This window comes from Vulpes vulpes, unplaced genomic scaffold (assembly GCF_048418805.1).
Source record: "Vulpes vulpes isolate BD-2025 unplaced genomic scaffold, VulVul3 u000000707, whole genome shotgun sequence".
NCBI lineage: Eukaryota > Metazoa > Chordata > Mammalia > Carnivora > Canidae > Vulpes > Vulpes vulpes.
In genome coordinates, this window is record NW_027325785.1 from 33,383 (window position 1) to 60,196 (window position 26,814).

The 26,814-nt window shown below is 38.9% G+C and overlaps 1 long non-coding RNA gene across 1 annotated transcript; it reads right to left on the reverse strand.

The window, feature by feature from the left end:
* Positions 1 to 507: 507 nt before the first annotated feature.
* On the reverse strand, positions 508 to 26,774 carry LOC140597344 (uncharacterized). The gene is made up of 2 exons (XR_011999201.1): positions 26,640 to 26,774; positions 508 to 2,819 (listed from the first exon to the last, which is right to left on the reverse strand). It is a non-coding gene; the product is annotated as an uncharacterized lncRNA (long non-coding RNA).
* Positions 26,775 to 26,814: the final 40 nt, after the last annotated feature.

Below are 26,814 nucleotides of genomic sequence, written 5' to 3' on the forward strand. Positions count from 1 at the left end.
TAATTTGAATATGAAACTTCACAGATCTTCTAGTTTATGAATCCTCTTCCAGTCCCACCCCCACTTCACCTCCTCTTAAATCGAACAATAATTTCTGAGAGTATCAAAGTTGCCAACAGTCATCTTCTGTAGATTCCTACTCTATTTCAAGGAAGGAAGCGCACCTGACATAGCAGAAGACAGGTATGACACTGAATGACCGAATGACCGGGAGAACTGTGTGAGTCTTTGCAACACCGGCTACTAAACAAGAGAGACGTGCAGGTGGTTCCCTTATAAAGAAATACATAAGTAGGGCCTAGAGGAGTGATGTGGGTAAAAGGTGGAGATAAACACTTACCGACATAGTATTCCATTACCTAAAGGGATCATTGCAAGCAAAATATACAGTTAAAGGGAACTCAAAGCTGAGCAGCCAATCCTTTGGGAGTCTGGGCAAACCTAGAGTGTTATCGATGATACAGACATAACCACCAATAGGAAGAAAGGTCACAAACAAAAGGCAGCTGAGCAAAGGTTAGAGTTACTATTTAAGCATAAGGAAAAAATGTAGATTAAACAGAATAACATTCTCTAAAACACAGAATAAAGAAAGAACACAAAACAGTGGATTTGCCTAAAGTAAATTCCATGAGTCTACATGTAGGCTTTTTGATATCAGTAACATTCACAAGGAGACACTTGAACTGAGTTTGTAAATTAAAATTGTGAGGTCATGCTGGAGGTGCTGGAAGAGGACTGCATCAGGAAGCCATAAAAAATACAAAATGCTTGGAAAAAATTAATGTATGCACATTTAAAAATATCAGTTGAAATTTGTGGTTGGATCAACGTATATCCTGAATAACCTAAAAAGTGGCTTGAATATCTCCAGCTGCCAAAAAGATTCTATTTTCCAGCCCAATCTAGCCTTTTGTAAGAGGCATCTCTCATTTATCCAGACAAAAAAAGACAGTAATTACATTGGTTATCCAATGCTTATCTGTATGGAGAAAATATGGTTAGCTAATAACATCAGGAAATGGAATATTCTAGATGACTATCCTTTCTGGTTACTTTAAAAACTAATTCTGTGCATTTTCCCTCTTCTGACTGTGGACTTTACACTCAGAATGGAGTGAAATCAGCATAACTCTCAGCAAATTATTAAATTTACAGTCTTTCGGATCAGAGTAAATGACATGATGTACAATGAAGCTTCTAGAACAATAAACATGGTAAATTCTTTGTTTTTAAAGATTATTAATTTATTTATTAGAGAGAGAGAGAGAGAGAGAGAGTGAGAGAGAGGCAGACGGAGAAGCAGGCTCCATGCAGGGAGTTTGACATGGGACTTGATCCCGGGTCCCCAGGATCACGCCCTGGGCAGAAAGCAGTGCTAAACCGCTAAGCCACTGGGCCTGCCCGCACATGGTAAATTCTTAAAGAAATATTAGTTTCCTTATTCTTTCCCTTCTCTCTTACTTCTGCCAACCATAGCTTTGCTTTTTTTTTGCAGCTTAGGTACCAGGAGCTGTGCTTTCACATGCAATCAACCAATTTCCCAGTGAATTGCAATGTTTCTTCATTCTGTTAACCATCTGATAAAGGAGTTTTAATTAGAGGACTCCTCTAAAAACTTATTGCTTAACTTTTTCTCATCTTGGCGGAATTTCTGCTGAGGAATCAGCTATGTTCAACTCACAGTTTCTGTCAGAGCCCAATGTAATGTGCAGCACTAGGCAAGGATACAGGGATATGGAATTCAATAAAATACGGTTCCTACTGAGGATGGTTAATTTTATGTATTAACTTGACTGGGCCACAGGATCACCAGATAGCTGTTCAAACATCATTCTGGGTGTTTCTGTGAGGGTGTTCTGGCATGCGATTAACATTTAAATAGATGGACTTGACTAATGCAAATTGTCCTCCAGTGTGGGTGAGCCTCATCCTATCAGTTGAAGACCTGAACAGAACAACAGGGTGATCCTCCTCCACATAAGAGGATTCTCCTGCTTGATGATCTTCAAACTAGAATATCTGCTCTTCCAGCCTAACGGTGTGTAAAGTGGGACACTGGTTCTTCTACGTCAGCCTGTGGCCTCTAGATTCAAAGTGGGACACTTGTTCTGCATATTCTGGACTTGGCCAGCCTCCATAACCACGTGAGCCAATTCCCTGGAATGAATCTTTCGATAGATAGAGAGATATATAAATAGATAGACAGAAAGACAGATATCTAGATCCTATCAGTTCTATTTCTCTGGGAAACACTGGCTAATACACTATCCTCGAGAAGCTCAAAATCTAGTCATGAGGATATACCCAAATAAAATTTCTCCATGAAGCCTTTCCCAAGTAATAACACAGAATATTGCACTATGAGCCAAATAAACCATCAAGTAAAGAAACTATCAATAAATGTTCACTGAATGAATCAAAAGTACTTGAAAACAAGATCTGCCAAGGACATTATCAGAGCATGTAATTCATTCCCTCAAGAATTCTCATAAAGAGAATGATCTGGTGTCAATTTACAACTAGATTTAACCCTTTTCTGCATATGCTGAATACATGAGATTTCTCTGCTTTAAGAGTTAGTTACTGTAATGTGAAGCAGGTCATTGGGAATAAATTTAAAACAGGGAGTGCAGTTATAAATTGGTTCATTCCTCTCACAGTACATAGTACAAATAAGAAGCAAATAAGCTTCCTTGAATGGCAGCCAAGTTTTTCTGCTCCTGAGATGGTGCCTCATGAACAAAGCGAAGCCAGTTGGAGTGTCGAGGGTTGGTAGCATCCAAAATGTATAGTACTTCTCCCTTACTCCCACGAACCTGAAACATAAAAAGCTGCTGAGTTTGGACATGAAGTTAGTATTAGTCATACTAAACATATCAAGAGTAGGATATGATATTTTCTCATAAGGATACACATTTCTTATTGACAGATGTTGAATAGATGCTGGATTAACATCCATTCTCCCCCTTAAACATACGTACAAATAGAACCTACTATTTTATTTGGCAGATGTCTAGACGACTCACAATTGCAGCAACTCTCAGAGTTGATAGCTCTTTTCTGGTTCAAATTATTTGTTAGTTGGTATATTTTAATAGACGTGTTGCAACTGCAACCACCCAGGGGACAACCATAATTGCAACCTGTCCCCCTTTTCCCACTGAAAAGGGGATACTGCTTGGTTCCCACTTGAGGGGGGCAGAGCTGGAGCAATCCTTTCAATTTCACTCTCCACCTGTTTCCTGAATCTTTTCCATATGAGGAGAACTTGCCAATGAAACCAGTAGAATCTGACATCCACTGAGCCACATTTTCACATTTCTAAATAGTAGATAAATAAAATAGGTTCCATTTTGTCTTTTCATGGCCTGCTCATGGCTTGTTGAGGTCAGTGCGCCCTCTGTCTTTTGTTTCATGCCATAAGGCTTCCTGGTCAGACCCACTCAACATTCAGTTGGAGGGAGAGAGGTAACTGCCAAAGGAGTGGGTAGCTCATTTTACATTCTGGAAACCAAGTTGCTTCAACTCAAGCTTCTCCAAGGCCCCCACGCTGCAGGTTATCAGGCGGTGCTCAGTTTAATAATGGAAAAATCAATCTCCATCCAACTCACTGTGTGTTTAAATTCCAGTGGAATCCAGGGGATGAGGAAAGGAGTGAGTGATCAGCACTTCAGATCTCTAATACCAAGTAACACAAATATAAGAATATAAATTCACCTTTGCAGACTTGGGGTGGGGATAAACAAATTCTACATCTCCAAAACTTCATTTAATAAAATAAAGCACCACGAGCCTAATAATGTCTGAATTTCCCAATGATCCATTTGGACAATCATGCATTCACTGGACATAATTCACTGAGTCCCTACCATGTGCCAGGTACAACTTAAGGCACTATGAATCTTTCAGTGAACAAGACAGCTGGAACTGGACATCGTTGCAGCACTTAAGAACAAACAAGCATAGGATATCACTTCAGGGAAAGGTAAGAGCTGTGAAGACAACTCAAGCAGAGCAGAAGGAGGCAGAGTGAGGGGAGCTGAGCAATCTCAGAAGAGATGATACAGCCTCTCTGACCTGAGAGGAGCTCTAAAGAAGGTAGGGACTGGCCAGTGGCCAGTGGAGGGCTGGAGACAGAGTGCTCCTACCCAGAGAGAACAGCACATAGAAGGCAATTAGAAAGGCCCCGGGAGTGGCACAGAAGCAACCAAGAAAATGAGGGGCAGGGACATCAAACAAACTGCACAGGTCCAGCCACATACTGATGTACAGACTAGGAAGCCATCTGCAGAGGTCAAGTTACCTCCAAAAGACTGTTACATCAAAACATCTGCTACATGAGCTCCAAACACTGATATGTCAAGATTTTAGCATATATTGTCCAGAAAAAATGCAGTTTTCCTGTTCTGTCTTTATACCATTCACTGCCATGTGTCTCAAACAATTCCTGTTTTCTTAAATGCCAAAGGATCCTCAATAATCATTTAAAAATCTTGCTGACAAAATGTGAGACCTCCATGAGAAGCAGAAATTTAATTTTTGATATTGTAACTGCTAAAAGAAGAACTCAGGACTATAAACACCTACTATTTATATCTCATATGTTTAGGTGAGAAGCCATGGGAATTTTAACTTCTCACTAGGAAAGCTCATACTGAGATCTCCTTTGGGAGGCACTTGAAAACTGTGCTATGTTGCTGCTTACCCCTCACTGCCCATTGGGTAACGTCAGAAGTGTCCAGAAAGACTGCTGGGATACATAGAAAGAACTCTCCATGCCCCTCCTCAAAGAGGACATCAACTCACTGTTCTTTAAGGACAGTGAATAAATCATTAAATAAGTCACGTTAGATAATTGGGTATGAAGTCTCCTTTCCCGGTTCCTCTGTAGCTACAGTAACAAAACTGTTTACCTTGACAAAGAGCTAAATGAAGCAGAATGAGCAGCAATGCCATTAGATTCTTGAAACAAAAATTTTCTTAGAATCAGATTTTAAAATCTGCGACTGTTTTACAGAAGGGAGACTGAAGCAGTGGAAGGAACACCCTAAGGCACGGTCCCCAGTCTTTAAAGGGAAATGATGGGGAGAGGAGCAGAGGCAAGGCTGGTGATAAATAAGCTACACATTAAAATCCTGGGAAGAGGCATGCCTGGGTGGCGCAGCGGTTTGGCGCCTGCCTTTGGCCCAGGGCGCGATCCTGGAGACCCGGGATCGAATCCCACATCAGGCTCCCGGTGCATGGAGCCTGCTTCTCCCTCTGCCTATGTCTCTGCCTCTCTCTCTATCTCTGTGACTATCATAAATAAATAAAAATTAAAAAAAAATCCTGGGAAGACAATGGCCTCCTTTGTAGTTTCTAAGACCTTGGGGTGGGCAGATCAAATGCCTCAGGTGTAGAACATGCTCTCTCCCCTTCCACCCCTACCCCAAGGTAACCCCTAGACTCATTATAATGTATTTGCATAATGGCTACAACTCTCTATCCCCCCCCCCCCACGGAGAAGGCTGCCAAACCTCAGAGGGTCAAACTCTTACTCCCAACTTGTGGGAGGAGTTTCCCAAATGACTGGAGGCAGCCTCCATTAAGAGACCACCTCACTGCAGATCACAGCTCCTCCCAGCCCAGAGAGGCCCAGTAATACCCAATTCCAGAACAACCTAGGGGCCGGTTCCACCTCTCAGAACCTGCCTATTCTCCCACCTTGAAAGTGCACTTTTTTTGCTTTAACGAACCGCTTTGCATTTACTACATTCTTTCTGGCTATCTTTATTGGAGTGCAGATCCCCACATAAATCTTCTGGGGAATCCAAGGACTGAGACCTCCATTTACACAAACAGACACTCTCTTCCAGAACACCATTACTGTTGGAATCCACACAATCCAACTTTTTTTTTTATGTAGGGAAACCCCAATGGCTCTGTCAGGGACATATCTCCGTTGGAGAGGACAGCACTACTCACAGAAACTACCTCTGAGTCATACATTGGCTGCCCAGTAGGAAGTACAATATACATCAGATGTGTCTGACATTTGGAATTCTTTCTTCAAAGATGTGAAATGTAACAAAGATTTCTCTGTGACTTATTAGAGTAAGGACACTCGGCCAGGGGCATCGTTGGCTCTTTGTATATTTCAGCTTTTTCCCAGGCCCTTTGCCTCCAACCAGGTCCAGGTATTCAGTATTAGTGACTTATTTCCGGTCCATTAGATGTATTCACTCTGGTTGTCTGTAACCATCTCACACCACATCACAGCTTAGGAGACAAGCACCATTTAATTTTATATTAAACTTCTGATGAAACCTGTCCCTTTCAATACATCCATTTTACATATCGATTCAGGATTACTTATATTCTCATAGCAACAAGATCATAGACAGCAGTGTACTGTAGAGTTGCTTACATATTCATAGCTGAGATACTTCTTTTTGTTCATTAACAGAACCACTATTTATTTTATTCAAAACACCCTGAACCAAATGACTTCTGAGTTCCTCTCTGCAGGCTACCTGTTCCCTCCAACTCTGAAGTGCCTTGTTCCCCTTCCCAGTCTTAACACTTCCCTGAAGCTGTAAGATCATCTGCTCATGTGATTTGTATCTTCCCACCCTACCCACAGCATTCCCCTCTTGAAATATCTAAGAGACATTCAAAGATAATCTAAGCCATCCTTCCTCTCTCCAGACAAACCAAATAAAAACTCTCCAGACAGATGGCTACTATTAAAGTCTCCATTTATCTATTTTTAATTTGATACCAAACCCTGAGGTAATAAATTGAACATTTTTAAAGTCTAAGGAATAAGGAAGATATTCCTCTTAGTATCATTTTCCTGCATCTAACTAACCTTTGCAGCCAAAATATAATTTTTTCCTGTCAAAACTTGTCTTCCAAATAGCATCATCTTTTATTTGAATTTTCATGAAGATGAAGTGTATTGGTTACTGTCCTACTGAAGATCATCTCCCACATGTCTGGGGGCCTGTAATGAGTGAATATTCTCATCTTGCAGTAAAAACCATCTCGATCCCAAACCCTGTTTGATTTGCACAGACCTCCTAAGCCAGTTACATAAAAAAAAAAAATGTAGCTAAGGTGGGGAAGGAAAAGAAAAGAAAAAGAAGCTAGTTTTAAGCACTAATATTTAAGGTAGGGATATCTTTGGAGAATCAGATGGCACCATATGTTTATATTAAATTACAGGCATTTTTTCCTTTGTTTTTAACTGAAGTTAGGCCAGATGCTCTGCCTTCAGTGTCCAATTAAACAGATCTCAGGATATCCTTAGAAGCACAAAGAAAAAAAAAGTCTGCTCATGTAATCAATTCTGACAGCACACCGTTCTCAGATTTAAACCCAAGAGAGACACATTTTTAGAAATCAACAAAGATCGTCACTAGGACAGTAGAGATTTACGGTTTTTCAGCAAAGGGCACAGGGCTTTTTCTATTGATTTCTCAAAGGATTCTTTTTTTTTTTAATAATAAATTTATTTTTTATTGGTGTTGAATTTGCCAACATACAAAATAACACCCAGTGCTCATCCCGTCAAGTGCCCCCCTCAGTGCCCGTCACCCAATCACCCCCACCCCCTCGCTCCTCCCCTTTCACCACCCCTAGTGATTTTTCAAAGGATTCTGTTAAAAATTCTTGCTGTTTTGGGCTTATACACACGTATACACATATCACCGAGGCCTACCTGTTTATATCTTCTCCAGGGGTATTATCCAATAACCCCGACCCATGGAATCCCCTATCTCCAGATTGAAAAGCAGATAGAAAACACATATTTTTACAGATCGCAGTCTCTTTAACTGAACAGCATTCAGAATACAGTACACAGGAAGTTAAATAACTTAAAAGGGTTGATGTGAAAAATTAAGTCAGTTTTTCATTACAAGTAATTAGTGCCCTAAATATGTGTAGCTGAAGAATGTCAGAAAAGTATTCTGGGCAAGATGGTGGAAGAGTAGGGTTCCCAAGTCACCTCTCCCCACCAAATTACCAAGATAACCTTCAAATAATCCTCAAAATCTACCAATTTGGCCTGAGATTTAAAGAGAGAACAGCTGGAACGCTACAGTGAGAAGACTTCATGCATCTATCAAGGTAGGAGGACGGGGAAAAAGAAATAAAGAAACAAAAAGCATCCAAGGGGAAGGGGCCCCATGTGGAGCCGGCTAAGGCTGGGGACGGTGTCCCCAGGACAGGAAAGCCCTGTCCCGGAGAAGCAGGAGCTTCACCAATCTTCCCAGATGGAAAGGGGCTCACAGGAAGTTGGAGCAGGACCCAGGAGGGTGGGGATGCCCTCAGGCTCCCAGAGGCACTAACAGACACCTGCGCCCCGGGGACAGCACGCCACACCCCAGAGCCGAGCTGCCTAAAGGGCTGCAGTGCACTTGGCTAGACCGGGGAGTAGCTCGGAGGGGCTCCGGCTGCGGCTCCGCGTGAAGGGGGTTGCGTGGCAGGAGCAGGATTCCAACAGCACAGGCCTGGGAGCCCAGGGCGCCGGGGACACAGCCCAGTATCTGGCCTCCTTCGCTGACAGGTAGAAGCCGCGAGGGCCAAGGACAACAAGGAGGCTCCTGCCACAAGCTGAGCAGATGAGTGCCCCCGCCCCGGAGTCTCCAGGCCCCTGCAGACTGAGAGCTCCCGAGTTACTGCGGGAGCTGACTGTAGGGCTGGAGAGCTGGCTGCCACTACTCTGGTTGCTCCTCCTGAGGCCTCAAGGGGTAAACAACCCCCACTGAGCCTCACAGTGGCCTCACCTGATAAACAGTTTAAACATCTTTCACTGAGCCTTGCAGCAGGCAGGGGACTGAGCAGTTCCCCCAAGTGCTAACACCTGAAAATCAGCACAGCAGGCCCTTCCCCCAGGAGACCAGCTAGGGGGACAGGGGAAAAACAAATTATTCACCAAGCAGCACTGGAAAGTTCCAGGGGGGTCGAGGGATTTACAGTACACAGAATCAAAGGGTACTCCCCCTTGTTTTTTTTTTGTTTTTTGATTTGTTTCTGACCCCCCACCCATTTTTTTCTTTTCTTTTTTTCTCTTTCTTTTATTTTATTCTCTTTCTCTTTCTTCTCTTCTCTTCTCTTCTCTTCTCTTCTCTTCTCTTTTCTTTTCTTTTGCAAGAGAAACACAAGCAAAAATGAACTATTGGGACTTGATCAAGATAAGAAGCTTTTGCACAGCAAAGGATACAGTCAACAAAAGTAAAAGACAACCTACAGAATGGGAGAAGGTATTTGCAAATGATGTCTCAGATAAAGGGCTAGTTTCCAAGATCTATAAAGAACTATTAAACCCAACAGCAAAGAAACAAACAATCCAATCAGGAAATGGGCAAAAGACATGAACAGAAATCTCACAGAAGAAGACATAGACATGGCCAACACGCACATGAGAAAATGCTCTGCATCACTTGCCATCATGGCAATACAAATCAAAACCACAATGAGATACCACCTCACACCAGTGAGAATGGGGAAATTAACGCAGCAGGAAGCCACAAATGTTGGAGAGGATGTGGAGAAAGGGGAACCCACCTGCACTGTTAGTGGGAATATGAACTGCAGTTAGGGGATTCCAGGGTGCAGCCACTCTGGAAAACTGTGTGGAGGTTCCTCAGAGTTTAAAATATATCTGCCCTAGACCCAGCAATTGCACTGCTGGGGATTTACCCCAAAGATACAGATGCAATGAAACGCCGGGACACCTGCACCCTGATGTTTCTAGCAGCAATGTCCACAATAGCCAAACTGTGGATGGAGCCTCAGTGTCCATTGAAAGATGAATGGATAAAGAAGATGTGGTCTATGTATACAATGGAATGTTACTCAGCCATTAGAAACGACAAATACCCACCATTTGCTTCGACGTGGATGGAACTGGAGGGTATTATGCTGAGTGAGATTAGTCAATCAGAGAAGGACAAACATTATATGGTCTCATTCATTTGGGGAATATAAAAAATAGTGAAAGGGAATAAAGGGAAAAGGAGAAAAATAATTGGGAAATATCTGAAAGGGAGACAGAACATGAGAGACTCCTAACTCTGGGAAACGAACTAGGGGTGGTGGAAGGGGTAGTGGGCGGGGGGTAGGGGTGACTGAGTGACAGGCACTGAGGTGGGCTCTTGACGGGGTGAGCAGTGGGTGTTATTCTATATGTTGGCAAATTAAACACCAATAAAAAATAGATACATGAAAATAAAAAAGCCACAAAATGTAAAGTAGAATAAATAAATAAATAAATATTTTTTAAAAATTTAAGGAAATGAGACATATAACGTGACAGCATAGAGTCTCAGACAAACCTTATGCCTAATACAGTCTTTAATACATGATAGATATTACTTTTCAGTTAATCAAACATTATTAAATGGAGTATACCTTCAAAAGTGATTTCTTGTAAAAATAAAAATTATTCAAGAGGCTTGTACAGAACAACTAGATGTTAGCCACTGCTGCTTCTTAGGCTCCTGTTTTAAAAGCACTAATATCTGTACAGAAACACTTAAAGGAATAAAATGGTCTTTTCAATGCTTGTTTTCTCTCAATTTAGTACTGAAAAACCATTAAGACTCCCTAGACTAATAATAACTACACTATATATGATGTAATTTTCTGAATAATTTATAAAAATAAAGAGCTGAATATTTAGTTGAGAAAAATAAATATAAGAACATATCTTGTTTTCCCATTACTATCAAAAACTTAATTTTTTTTGCAGAAATAAGTTATAGATTTGGGGGACCTTTTTTCAAAATATCAAAGATAAAACTCACAACAAATGTGAGAAAATATATAACTATAATGAAAACAATTGCAATATTTCACAATAATCATAATTCTAAATCGCAGAATGGTTTTTAGTACTAGACAACATAATACTTTAACACTCTGATACAGATTTGGAAACTAAAGTTGGTCTGTTATAGCTCCTACCGAAGGGGCTCAATTGAGGAAATTCTCTAAGTATGCTGAAGCTTGGGCCTCCAGGAGGGCTATGCACCAGGTTTTTGAGCAGTAATATTTGGGGAGATTTGCAGGATGCTTCAGACAAGTAGATTAAAAAGTTGCAGGACCTGAGTAATCCACAAAACACAACATATTCCCAAGTTTTGAAGATTACTATTAAAGTGTCATCCCTTTTTCTTTCTGTCCAGTGCTTTTTTCCATAAGTCATGTGAATTAATCACTTTAAAACCAGAATTACAAAAATTATACTAATTATTTGTCTGGAAAGGGATGGTTAAACACCTATACGGAAATCTGCTAAAATGATCTGTAGGAAAACCACAAAAATAACTCACAAAAATAAATATAACATTAGATATTTTTCCTGCCCTTCAATCCTAATTTTACAGTTTGAGTTACACTGTTTGAATGATTTGACCTGCATCCACTACTCATATTTTTGGAAAGTAGTTAAAGAAGAAAACTATTGAATCTGAGAATCTGACACTCTGCTCTCCTTGTGAGAATCAAGAATGCTTAGTGCTGGGGCACCTGGTGGCTTAGTCGGTTAAGCATCTGCCTCTGGCTCAAGTCATGATCTCAGGGTCCTGGGATAGAGCAAGGAACCATGGGCATCAGGCTCCCTGCTCAGGGGAGAGTCAGCTTCTCCCTCCTCCTTCTGCAGCTCCCCCTGCTTGTATTCTTTTGTTTGTGTGCATGCTCTCTCTCTTGCTCTCTCAAATAAGCCTAAAAAAAGAATGCTTAGAGCAGAGAGTTTTTTATTCATAAATTTTTTTTTATTGGTGTTCAATTTGCCAACATATAGAATAACACCCAGGGCTCATCCTTTCAAGTGCCCTCCTGAGTGTCTGTCACCCAGTCACCTTCACCCCCCGCCCACCTTCCCTTCCACCACCCCTAGTTCTTTTCCCTGAGTTAGGAGACCTGAAAGAGATTTTTAAGCTCACTAATGAATGTCTCTGCTTTGATTCCCTACCCTCTCTCACTTTAAAGCTGAGGGTTATTAATTTGGGCCAATTCCAATGCTGGGGACAGCACTGGGAGGTCTGAGCTCCCCTTCCACTTCCTTTTCCAGTACCTCACAGAATTCACAAATGGTTCTGTTCAAATCATTAATTAACATTCATGTAAAAAATAAGGACGCTTAAAATCTATAAAATCACCATTCATTTGTTCTAATTCCCACTTGCCAGAATAAAGCAATGACTGTCTGTGATTATATTTAAGGTGCTGATGATTCTCAAGATAAAGAAAAAAGAGTAAACTACTGAAATTCATTCTAGGAGAGAGAAGAAAATATACATTATTTCCTTTAAATTTCTTAAGAACCCTACAAAGTAAATGCTATCCCCATTTTACAGAGGAGGCAAATGAAGCACCTAAGGTCATACTCTTTGAAAGAGATAGCTCCAGGGTTTGAAGCTAAGATTTGTCCTATCTGGGGCCCTTACACAGTATTCATCAGTAGAAATCAATATGAAAGAGTTTGGAACAATGGCTTCTAACCAAGTAGTATGTACGTAATAGTATGTCCTTGGGGGCATTTGGAAATGTGGGTCAGTATGATGGGGGCACTCTGGCAATTAGTGTCTGGGGCCTTGGGATGTTAAATATCCTGCAATGTGTTGTACAGTGTCTCAAAACAACATAAAAAAGCCACCATCGAACTCCAATAGCATCCCTCACCTTTTCTTTTTGAGAGGGGGAGAGAGAGAAGCTGGGGAGGGAAAAAAGTGAGAGGGAGAGAGAGAGAATCTTAAGCAGGGTCCATGCCCAGGATGGAGTCCAAGGTGGGGCTTGATCTCACAACCCTCAGGTCATGACCAGAGCCAAAATCAAGAGCTGGACACTTAACCAACTAGACCACCTAGGTACCCCCACAGCATCCCCTTTGAGGAGTACTGCTTTAGATAAAGAAAAGATGACTACACTATAATAGGCTATTATATGAAGCTGGGGAGATTCGGAGCACCTCCAAGTGATATCCTCAAATAACCTCTACTCCGATATTACAGTGATTAGTTCTCTTGGATCTGGCATGGAAAGGACATGAACGCTCTGCCTGAAGTTATCTAGTATTTCCAAGTTTTCTCCAGCTATGAAAACATCTGAGAAGCTAACTGGGACCCAATACAAATTAAATGCATAACTGCTTCATGTGGTTTTACATTCACACTTGACTGAGAGTTGAAAGAGATGTGTTCTGTAAATTTCCGTGCACTCACAAACACATGTGTGAAAAATATTCCTTAAAGGAAATCCTACTTATCTCTGAAAGAAAACATAGTCACTGACGTCTATGCTGTAAATATGTAAACTGATTTGTTTTGCAGCTGAGATATGGGAAAGACTGTGCTGGTTTGGCACTTGGGGGCACCTCCAATTGGAGGGACCCCAAACAAGTGTGTTGTGGAGATCTGTAATTTTTCTATGAAAGTGTCTTAAATTTTGTGTTTCCACACTGATGATAATAATAATAATAATAATAATAATAATAATAATAATAAGAAGAAGAAGAAGAAGAAGGAGGAGGAGGAGGAGGAGGAGGAGGAGGAGGAGGAGGAGGAGAGAAAGAAGGTGAAAGAAGTATACTTTAAAATACTGGGATGACCACCTTGGAATCAAGCACTGTCCTGCAATTTTGGCAGTCAGGTATATATTTGTGTTCACAATCACACTGCAGTTTAATGGTCGCAGAACAAAGGGAAATCTTGAAAAGAGACCACCTTGATATGCAAATATGCTTTCAGACCAAGGAAAACCCAAAGTTGGTATGCTGTGCTATTGGAATAAAAGCTTCCTGACTGAGCAGACCCAGGGGAAGAAGTCAATCATCATTAAGGCAACTGTAGCAAAGGTGAGCTGACCTCAGCAGACCCTTTACTGGGCAGGCAGGGCCAGATTCACTCTAAAAGGGTGATTTAATAAATGCTGTCAACTTGTATCTGGCTGGGGTTGTACCATTTTAGTTCGTAATTAACTCACAAATTTATTTTGGTATTACAATTGGAAAAATGCTGTAATTATGGCAGCATTATACCAGCTCTTAAGAATTCCACGTTTAACTAACATTAAATAAAAGGAAGCCCGGCACTAGATGGTAGGTATCTGGAACTTCTTGCTGTGTCTACATCGCTTTCTTTTAGGAAATTCCCTCTCCCCCAAAGGCATTTCAGATTGTGGCTTATCCACCCCTTGGATAAACCTATTCTTCTGGACACAGTGATTGGTCCAGAGCTGGCACATGACCCAAGCAGGGCCAGAGTAATTTTGAGAGGACTGACACAAATAACAAGGTATTTCTCTAGTTTCAGAATATTAAGAGCCACCGAAAGTTGCACCAAAAAGGCTTCCAGCCTATAAAGAAAACGTACAGAATAAAGCCAACACAGCATAAGACCAAAAACTGGAAGGGTAGATGGACAGAAGGAAAGAAAGAAGGAAGAAGAGGTGAATGGATGGACTGAAGGAAGGACAAACAGATTAAACAGACATACAGACAAACAGAATCTTGACGGGTATTTGATCAGCTCAATTTCATAACCAAACCAATCTCCAGGCACTTAATCATGTAAGTCAATTTTATATGCATCCAAGTAGGGTTTATGTTACTTATGACCAAATGCTTTCTAATATGCTAGAGATGAATAAGACTGTCTTTAGCAGGGGAACACTACTTAAGTCTGAGAAACACCGGATTTCATGATCCTCTCTAACTCTAAAGTGCAAAAATTCTGTGTGTGTGTGTGTGTGTGTGTGTGTGTGTGTTTTAATTATTTCATCAGCTTAAGAGATCCGGATCTTTTCTTATACCTCGGTATATGTACAGAGAGCAGAAATAAGGATGGCTATTTTTTATAGTTATCACTAGAGATATGATACTAGAAGAGGATCTTTTCAGTCCCAAGTTTAGTTTTAATAAAATTATTCAGAAAAGGTAATTTCCAAAAGGTTGACTTTACAATTCAGAATCAGAGGAAAAGTCTCGAGGAAAACAGAAGCTACCAATGGCACATAACACTTTAAATAGCATGTTCAGTACAAACTACAAACCAGAGAAATAAATAGATATCCTTAAGAGCTTCTTAAAAGGTTTTTAGAATACTTAGCAAAATGACTCTTAAGAACTCAAGTTCTTAACTAATTCAGCACAGTTTTGCAGTGTCAAAACTTAAGCCAAGTGAGTACTTGGCTTTACCTGCCTTAAACATTTGCTTGGCAGTAAGCGTAAATTTCTACCAGTTAGAGAAAATGAATAAAGCACTTACATCGTAAAAAAAATATATATAGTTCAAGTTAAGTGGGAATACCAAGTCGGTAAATAAGATTACAGAGCTAAATATCAAATGAATGACTCCTATATTGGAAAGCCTTCCTTCATTTTTTATTCCTAGGTATGTAGCTCACAGGCGCTTTTTACTCAGAGCCTGATATAACAGATATCACCACGACCACATCAATCAGCTGTAAACACTGGTCAACTGAATCCGCATCTATCCAGCTAAACTAATTTCATAGGAAGTCCTGCAAAGTCAGTAACTAGACTGCATCCTAAATTCAGAAATTAGTCGTTTTGAACCCTCCACGATCAATCAACTCAGTGATTTGTTTAATTGCCCAGTGGTCCTTATGGAAGACTTTCCTCCTAGGAAGAGGCTGTCATCCTACAATCAGCTCTGAGAACAAAGAACACATCTAATTCGACATAACAGTTACAGGTTTAATAAAATATTAGGTTGAAAAATGTTTGGGGGATAAAGTAATAAACACCAAACAGTTCTGTGTAGCCTTTTCAACTACAGAAGAAATCTTTCTTGAGCATTCTTAAAATGCAGTAGGAAGTTCAAGCAAAGTCCTAAGTTATTTTGTGTTTCAAACCTTAGGAAACCTTCTCTGTATTCAGATAAGGATGAACGTACAAATTCTACCTTTGAAACTTAAAAGCCAGTTTCAGATATTTTAAATATTTAGGTGGAATTACTAAAAAGAAAATTTTGTTGCACAACATATTCAAAATACTAAAAACTGCACATCTTGAGGTGAGTACTAAAGAGCAGCTTAAAGCTGGCTATATGAACGCTGTTTATAAACCATACAAAAAGAAAAGGTCATCACCGCATCAGAATTACCACCATAAAATTATTATAAATAAGACCGAAGTCAGACTGAGTCAATAACCATAGAGTTTTATTATCTTCAACACTAGTGACAACTTAATAACATATGCCTCACAAATCATTTATCTGATAATTGGAATTATATTCCTATATATTCACAGAAACAGTATCTTTTGAAAAAGTGGATGGCAATATTTATTTGATATCTATCATCTGATTTTATTTCATTTGAATTTTTTATAATACATTTATCTTTTATTGGTGTTAAATTTATTTCATCTGATTTTAATAGAACTATTTTGCAAATAAGAATATTACAGCTTTTAGAGATGAGAAAAATTATGACAGAAACAAAGAAAGAGAGAAGAAAAGAAAAGAAGTGAAAAAAATCCTAGACACAGGACCAGGAATGTGAACTAATTCAGCACAGTTTTGCAGTGTCAAATAAAAAGTCTATCGCTGAAAGCTACACGGAAGTGTAAGACTTCTGTTTCTGGACTTTGATCCAAGCGGTCATAAAAACTTGTCCTCACTTAGTAATTCCTATTTCCATTAAATGCCAAATATTCTGAATATTCTCTTTGCCTAGTACAAAACAAAGCAATAAAAAGTCAACCATGCTACTCCTACAATACTAAATGATGTAAAACATCACCCTCCTTGGCAGAGAAGTTTAGTAAATAATGAAAGGTAACATTATTTTAGTATGATGGCAAGAAGAAGAGCTGTTAAAGTGGCACTGGCACCAGAAGCCTTCATTTGCAAATGCATGAAGATTAGAGCCCTTAGTTCACAGGGTATGTACACAGGCAGGTAGAACAGTGAGGGTGGGATTTTCCATACGTTGTAGTTTGCAAGTCTCAAAATAATTTTTCTGCCTATAGACTATGTTATGAATTCTTCAATTGACACTCAAATTCACATAAAGAGGCTGCGATTCCTTTTTTTTTTCTTTGAGGCTGCGATTCCTAAAAAGCATCTATGCCCCAAGCTTGTAGCTTTAAAGTAGGTGCTTAGCTCTGTGTTTGAAGATAAGTTATAACAAACAATGTAATATAGCAGCAGAACTCCTTTCAAGGTCAACCAATTTTCACAGGTATTTTTTAAATTTTATTTATTTACTCATGATATATATATGTGCAGAGACACAGGCAGAGGGAGAAGCAGGCTCCATGCAGGGAGCCCAATGTGGGACTTGATCCTTTGTCTTCAGGACCACAACCTGGGCCAAAGCCAGTGCTAAACCGCTGAGCCTCCAGGGCTGCCCACCTGTACTCTTATCTAATTAATACTTTCCTTAAGTAAATTTAAGGCTTTTATCTAAAATTTTATTGATGATGGAACTCTGTAACTAGTGCAAATCAGAAACCAGAACTAATTGCCTTAAGTAAGTTGTAGAAGATTTGTACACTGCAAACAAAGTCTGGGTTTATATTCTTCCCTGCCCTTAAGTGAAATAAGGAGACAGAGAGAGAGAAGAAGAGAGTAGCAATTACTGCGGGAGCAATATATACAAACTGGCACCAGTTTGAGACTTTATCCTTGATGTAATAAAGTTAATTACAAAGAAGTTTTAAAGGGAATAATTTTTTTATGGTCTGATGCTGTTGTTACTTAAGACCACTTTGTTTAGTCCCCATAATCATCTTGTTTATAGCCATGGCCTACTTTGGGAACATTTCTTGTAACATGGTCCCCAAACAGAACACACAGCACACCTAAATTCGTAATTGTTTGATTTTTCACAAGTTACTTAATTCCTTTAAGCCTTGGTTCCTCATTGTGAAAAAGGGCTAATATATTTACATTTCAAGATCACTCTGAGAATTAAATGAGGTAATGTCCACAATGTGTCTAGTCCTGTGCCTGGAGTTTATTAAAATACATGAATACCTTGGGGCAGCCAGGTGGGCTAAGTGTCAATTGGTTAAGTGTCCTACTCTTGATTTTGGCTCAGGTCATAATCTCAGGGTCATGAGATGGAGCCCCATATTGGCTCCATGCTGAGCGTGGATTTTCTTTCTCCCTCTCTCTGCCCCCCCCACCCCACCCCCACGCATAAGCTTTCTCTCTCTCTCTAAAACAACAAAAACAAAACAAAACTATGTGCCAAGCACACCTCTTTGGGGCTCAGGCTCTAGAAGAACACGTGACAGAAAATGGCTCTGCTTTCATGGAACTTACAGTCTGTTGAGATACAAATTAACCATAAACTCAACAAAAGAGCAAGTCACTCCAGGCAATATCGATAAAATCTCTATAGTAAATAAAGTGAAGCACCATGAAAGAAAGTGACTGGTGTTTACAGAATGCTAATTTTCCTCCTGATTTTCAACTGTATGTGATTAGTGTTCCATATATGGAGAAAGAGATACCGGCTATTGAGAATATGCTTGTCCAATGAGATAAGCAAATGGCAAAAGATAGAGAATGAGTAAGAACTGCAGTTTAAAACATAAATACGTGGCCCAAATTTTAAATGTCTGTACTGCTCTAAGATGTGCCTTCTTAAATGATGTTCTTTTTTTTTTATTAAATTACTTTCTATAGAACACATGATCCTCTCAGAAACAGAGAACATTTCATTGTTCATTGTCATTGGAAAGAAAATACAGTTGGGGCTTTATCACTTTTGTTGTGGTTGTGCTTAAAGAAAAAAAAAGAACATAACCAACTTCAGAACTTACTGTAATATGTGTGATGAGTTTGATTTTAGTAAAACTAAGAACATTTTGTCACATTATTCGGGCCCCTAACTACACTGAAGTCCACAAATTCTGAGTTTGGCTGGGCTCGGAAGTCAGCGTGCTGATGAGGACAGAATGGGAAAAATTAGGATTTGTTTCTAAAACAAAGGATGGATTTATATAGAGAGAACCAGTTCTGAGATTTCTGAGACCTATTATCTGGCCCATGAATGATAAATGAACTCATTTGAGGCACTGCAGATTAACTTTAGAGGGCCAGGAAAAAAGTTTCCTGTTTTCCAATCCATTTATCTCTTTGCCACTCTAGTCATTTGCAGTGACTTTGAATCCTGTTGCTCTTACTGGACTCTGTTTAACATCCTTCCAATGTCTAAATGGCTTAATTACTGGAATTAAGATTTTGAAGAATCCATTAAGAGTATCTTCTGGAGATAGGATACCCAATTAGGAAGCACTGAGAAGGCAGCTACTCTGCTCCCAGCATCCTTCATCTCAGTCCTAATGGAATTCTGCTTTTCCCTCTCAAATAAGAGTAAGTCTTTTGATCTCTGTGAAAGAAGCAAAGATCAAGCTGATCCTCTGAATGAATATCCTCCTTCCTCTACTTCTTCAAAGATGTAGTTAAGTGTGAGTTGTACTTATTTTTTAAAAATGTTTTCCAATGCAATTACCAGACACAAAAGAAAATTACTTCATCATCATAACACAAAACACCATTTCTTTTTTCTTCTAGTTTTTTTATGTTACATTTTAAATCAATGAGAGTCTTGTAAATTTAATTTTTTTCTCTGACAGTTCACAGTAAGAGACTTTCATGGTAATGCCACAAATAGTTGCTTTTTTTTTTTTCTTGTGTAAGAACTGTTACCTCTAACACAAGTCGTTCGGGGCTGTTGGTTCATAATTTACTTTGGAAACATAATGATTTTTATTTCCCAGAACAGCAATTGAGAATGTTTAACAGACGAGATGATATAGTGGATAAAGCTGTGATCTACTTCTGACCCAGTATTTGCTATTTGTTTTCCGCAAGTGAAATCTGAATTCTGAGCCCCCAGTTTCATATCTGTCGAACAATATTTGTCCATGGTGCTATTTGGAGGAAGAATCAAATGTGGAAATACATATGTGCTGTTTTTAAACTGCCAAGGCTGCTACGATTAAGTTTTATTATTACCACGGTGCTAGAAGAAAAACGTGAAAGGGCTCATGAAGCATAGCAATAGTTAATCTCACGTTTTAGTGCTTACTTTATGCAGCTACTTGCATTCATTTGAATGCTTTCAAATGTCATTTCGACAGAGTTTGAAATGCCCCTGATGCTGTATCAGTTCTGCTCTAAAAAAAATCCAGGAGATGACTGCTGAGATTCCAAATACAGAATGAAAGAGCAGCTCAGATCCACCCTTACCTAGCGACTCTCCATCAGTCTTGACATATGTATCAGGGTACAGGTTTAAAGACTTCAAGAAAATTTACTTCGAGCAATAATGACACAAATGATACACCATCCATGATGTGAATTCAGTGGCAAATGTGTATTAACATTTTGAGATCAGCCTGCCTCATAGACATTTGCTTTTTTCACTCATTGTCTCTTCCACCAAACCTACCATGCAGGAAAACCTCTGATACACAAAGCTGTTGGGAATTTGGTCTTTGTGGCTGTGTCATCTAGAGAGCTCTTTGAACTCCTGATTAGTTCAGAGGTTTTAGGTCTGTAGCAGATTGGAGACCCTTACAAAGCTGAAATCATATTGCATTTTATTTGGTGGAGTAAGGTGAAATGAAGTAGAGCTGAGTGAGGAAAAGAGGTAGAAAACAGAGCCTAATAGACAATGACACACCGTGATGGTTAATTTTATGTGTTATTGTGGTTATGCTATGGTGCCCAATAGTTTGGTCAAGAACTAGTGTAGACGTTACTGTGAATATATTAGATGTGAATAAGATTTAAATTAGTAGGCTTTGAGTAAAGCAGATTACATTCCGTAGTGTGTGTGTGTGGGTGGGGGGCATCATCCAAACAGTTGAAGGCCTTAAGAGCAAAGACCAGTTTCCAATAGAAGAAGGAATTCAGCCTCAAGACTGTGCCATAGAAACCTTGCCTGAATGTCTCATTTGCCTGTGCAATTTGGGCTCAAGACTATAACATCAATTCTTACCTGAATTTCTAGCCTGCAAGCTTGCCCTATAGATTTGAGACTTGCCAGACTCCACAATTGTGTGAGCCCATTTCCTCTTTTGAAATAAAGATTTTATTGAATGATTGATTGATTGATTGATTGATTGAGAGCATGCAGGAGAAGGGGCAGAGGGAGAAGATAAAAAGTTTCTAGATAAAAATTGTGGTTGTTTTTCCCTCCAAATTCTAATCTTCTCTTAAGGATAATACTTTCTTCTTAAATTATAACCATTTACAGATTTTCTTAACACCCATTAATGTGCTTTGGAAAGAAATCTAAAATTTGCTGTCTGCAAAGAACCATTAATGCTATAAAATTTGTGTTCATTCTGGGAGGCCTGAGGCACCATTTTTTAAAGAAAATGTTAGAAGGGAACTAACATTTAGGAGATTGGCACAGAGATGTTTGAAAGATTAAGAGGAGTGATGACTATGGATGTAGTCTGCATGTTTGCACACAAACCAATCAAGAATAAGCTGACCCAATTATCTAGACATAACTGTGCCAGTCTCTTTGGGAGCAGAAGCCTGTGTTCTCCTAAGAGAGACAAAGCTAAAACATACTACACATTTATACCAATATTTTTGGGTTCACAAAACTTTTTGCTCAGATCCAAAAATGAAGTAATAAAGCAAAAAGTATAAAAAAAGAGTTGAGCTGCTTGTTCAAGGCTGTGGAGTGACCAGAGCAAGGCTCCACTGGTTTGCTTAAATTTCCCACTGCTCTAGCCCTGCTCTTGTACGTGCCATGTAGAACCACCTGAGAACCATTCAGCAGTCACATTTTCTATTTCCTCATATTCTAGGACCCGTGGATTACATATGTGTTATCCATAAAAAGCATTTGATGGGTAAACAGAGAATTGCTGAAAAAGATATAGATATATACACAGACAAGAGAGTAAAATTGAAATTTCAATTTCAGAAAATGTAAAATTACAAAATGAAACGTGCCTTAAAGACTACATGTCACAAAAATCACAGGAAAATGATTATAAGGCTACAGAAATTCACAAGAGAAAATGCCAACATGACTGAACAAATCAAGACAGACTTTGTTGGGAAGCTGACTCTATAGGTCGGACATGGATGGGAAGAGGACAAGAAGGGAACTGTCTAGGGATAGCAAGAGCATGAGTACAAGTGCTAGAGCAGAGATGACAAACTGAGAAATTCGGAAACTTGAGAATTTTCCACATCTTTGAGTCCTGACTTCTTTTTGCTTAATACCTTCTTCAACTCATTTCTCTCTTCTTGCATTTTAGTATAAGCAGTCAGGAAGAAACAAGCTCCTTTAAAACTTTCCTGAGCAATCTACTCAGATAAATCTCTGATTTTATTGCTTCCAAGTTCAAACTTCCACAAAATACTAGAACACTCGTTAAGCCAAGTTTCTGCCATTTCATGACAAGGTTCTCCTTGTTTATGGTTTCCAATAACACGTTCCTTATTTTCATCTGAGATCTCACAGAAAGATCTTCAACATCCATGTTTCGAACAATCTGTTTCTGATTAGTTATGTATTCTCTAAAAGATACAGTCTATCTCTGAAGCTCTTGCTTTTATTTCTGAACTCTTACCAGAATCGCCTTCAACATCTATTATTTCTACCAATAGTTCCTTCACAGCAATGGGGCTTTTCCCAGTGTGGCCCTCCAAACTTCTACAGCCTTCCCCCTTACCCAGTTCTAAAGCTGCTTTGGCATTTTTAGGTATTTGTCACAGTAAGACCTACTTCTTGGTACCAAAATCAGAGGGGAAAATGAATGAAATGAACTTTTTAAAGATTTTCATTTAATTAAGAGAGAGCACATGAGCAAGAGAGAGCAGGGAAGGAGAGAAGAAGAGAAGGTATCTCAAGCAGACTCCCCGCCCAGTGAGGAGCCCCATGTGGGGGCTCCATCTCATGACCTGAGCCAAAATCAAGAATTGTATACTCAACCGACTGAGCTACTCACATGCCCCTGAAATGATCTTTACTGAAAAAATATAAAATTGTATGAATAGGAAAAAGATCTGATTAGTAATCCCAGAAAACATATAGGTGTGGAGAAAAGAAAAAATAAGAAAGTAAAAGAATAAACTCTAGAATGACCAAGGTTAAGGAAATAATAAACTGGAAAAAAGAACTGAGAATTTTACCCAGGATGCAGTACAAAGAGAAAAAGTGAAAAGGTTGTTCGTATCGAGTGTTCTTTGAGAATCATTGTTTCAGAAAATTTTAATGGATTCTTGTAAAAGATAATAGAGGAATATTGGAACAAATTGGTCAAAGACATAATAGCTGAGAAATTCTAATATAAATAAAAATTGACACAGAGCATACAAAAATATGATTTATGAATCTAACAAAACTTAGGAAAGAAGAAAAAAGGAACCAGGAGGAATCTTCAATGAAAAAGAAACACAAAATACGGTTTGTCAGTATAACTCGAAATATACTATAATGACAATAAATGTAATAGATTAAATCGCTTTAATAAACATCAGAAATTATCAGTGTGGGGATCCCTGGGTGGCGAAGTGGCTTGGCGCCTGCCTTTGGCCCAGGGCGCGGTCCTGGAGACCTGGGATCGAATCCCACATCGGGTTCCCGGGGCTTCTCTCTCTGCCTGTGTCTCTGCCTCTCTCTCTCTCTGTGACTATCATAAATAAAAAATAAATAAATTATCAGTGTGGATATAAAAAAATCAGTTATATGCTGCTTACAGGGGACACTGCTACACACACAACCTAAAACAGAAAATATAAAAAGGGAAAAAAAGAAATAGACTAAGCATATATGAACCAAAAAAAAAAAAAAAAAAAAACGCTAGTGCAACAATATCTGTGAAAGTCGAATATGAAGTTGAAGCATTAATGTGAATAAACCAAATAAGCTATAATATATAATTCATGAAAAGGCTATAGAAATTATAAATTTGTATGTGCCTAATAATATAGACTTAAACCATAAAACACCAAAAGCCAGCAACTACGAAAACTCAGAATTACAAAATAAAAGTGAAAAGCTCAGAGAAGCATAGTGGCAAAATTTAACACCTCTCTCAGAAACTGCACATTCGGAGAATATATAGAGAATTTGAGTAACACGTATGACATAATTGTGAGTTTACATATCCCTGCACTCAAAAGAGGATACAACAGAGAATAGACATTCTCCTAAAGCATGCATGCAACATTGTAAATATTTATAAAATCAACTGTACACTCTCAGTCACAAAGAGTCATAGTTATTCAAACCATATTATCTGATTACAGTGCAGTTTAATTAGAAATGAACTATTACAACTAGTAATTAAAATCCTACAGGTTAGAAAATCTGAAAAAAAAAACCCAAATGCTTAAATAATGACTAGGTTAAAAAAGACTTCACAAGGAAAATCATAAACTGTAATGGCTTTATCAACAAACTAAAATATGAAAAATAAATTTGTGAGGTATAGCTAAAGCAATACTTAGAAGTTCTGAATAGTCTTAAATATATTTACTACAATCAGCTAGCATTTAATCCAAGAAGCTAGATGAAGAAATCAAAAGAGTAAGAAAGTTGAAGCAACAGAATTATAAAAACAAAACACAAATTAATAAGCCTAGGAAAAACATTTATGGAGATGATTTAAAAAATCAATTTCTTTGAAAGCTAATAAACTAGGTAAGCCTCTAGAAAGTTTGACTCGATGTGCCCACACATACATATATCATCATATAATGGAATACTACTGTTCAGCCACTTGGACTGAGTGAACCAGATCATCAATACAGAGGAATCACAGATAAAATTGCTGAATGCTACGAATTTCTGTAGTTTAGGGACCTCTGGGTGACTCAGCGATTGAGCATCTGCCTGCCTTTGGCTCAGGGTGTGATCCTGGTCTGGGGATCGAGTCCCGCATCTGGCTGCCTGTGAGGAGCCTGCTTCTCCCTCTGTCTGTGTCTCTGCCTCTCTATCGGTCTCTTATGAATAAATACAAAATCCTAAAATTTCTGTCGTTTATTTACTTATTCATTGAACAGTGTTTTGTATGTTTACATATACAATTCAATGTGTGCGTTTGTGTGTGCATGGGTATGTGGTAGATATTTATATGATCAAGTTACCTACAACATGTTCTTCATTAGTATGAAGCACATGGTGAAGTGTAAGCATTTTGAAATCTTCCAAGAATTTAAATTGATGTATGTGTGCTTGGAGTTTCTTTCTTTCCCCTTTCTCCTAATCCTGGTCTTTCCTTGCCCAGAGATAATTATTATCCTGAGGATGATGTTGCTTTGTTATGTTTTTTTTTTTTCCCCCAACTAGTTTTACACTTTTACATTTTGGAAAACCTCCCATTCTTATAAAGCAGTTTCTCTTTATCCACTTTAAGAAATTACAATTTTCCTTTGGCAATTTGGTTTTTCTACTTGTTTCTTTTATTTGACAAAGGAATGACTTCATTCTTTAAAAGAGCAAGCCAACTAAATTAATACTGACATTGAGGCCCAAGACTACGAAAAAACCAATTTGTTCGTAGCACCAGTTATGCTATGGGTAAGTAAAACAAAACAAAACTGGAAAAGACTCACCATCCACTATAAATCTTCAGAGTATTTATTGGCCCATTCGACTAGCATAGAAAGAATTACAGAAAAATATAAAAGGCATTGTTCAGTGCTCTCTGAAAAAAAAGCTGGTTTCTTGTACTGATATATATTCCATTCACCAAATTCTTACATGTTCCTCGTATGAATAAAAACTGAGTCTTATTAGAGAGAGAGAGAGAGAGAGAGAGAGAGAGAGAGAGAGAGAGAGAGAGAGAGAGAGATTCATCATGGTAATTGATCCACCAATTATGAGAATTAGCTTTCTTATACTGGTAGCCTGTGAGTAACTTTCTTTCTGGAATAAAGTCAGATAGTCATTCTAAGTACCTTTGTTTTACTTTTAGACATGTTAAACCTTAACTGTATCACTAAGTGCATATTAACTAATGATTACACACACCTTACTCCCAGGTATGGTAAAGGCCAATGGGGAACACCTAATTGCCTGTCATTCATTCTAGATTATGCAATTATCCTTTTACAGTTTATCAGTATTCTCAGGATCTTCTCTTCAAAATTAAGAAATGAATTGCTCAGTCCAAGTTAACTCTGTCCCCAGAATTTAGTTTCTGCTTTAGGATTCTGCATGATTTTATATTGGCTGATTTTTTGAAGATGCCTCTGTGACTGTCATTTAACAAATTCTGTTAGGATTCATGGATTCATATTTGGCACAGGATGTGTCTTTAGTCTTAGGTAAGATGTTTTCAGTTGTTAGATTAGGTAGACTCAGTTGAAAGAGACTGGAGACTACTGTGAGTTCAGAAGGCAATGGGAAAATGTGAAGATGATTCATGCACAGAGTCCATTTTGACTGATCTGAACAGGCCTACGTGGGTCTCTGGAAAAAAGTGGAATGGACAAAAAGTTGTCCTGCTGTATTGGCCTCATGACTCTGCAATAGATAAATCAAATGACACTACCAAAGCTTCTCAGCCACAGCCAGGGGCTGTCTATAGGTTTCCCCATTTGGGGTAAGTTTGCATGAGAACACTTGGCCTCTCCGAGGTCCCCCTCCTCAGGAAGGCAATAAAAGACCAAACTGAGACCTACCAGAATTGGGAAGGGCAAGTTGTCATTACTACAGATATCCACGAGAGGGAACTCCAAAGCGCTGTCTGGGATCTGCAGAAGGCTCAGGTGTGCACTTGTTGCAGCAAGTAGCACCGCAGCACCAAGAGGCTAACCTTCTGAAAAGACTTCTTTTAATGATCTTCTGGCCTGAATC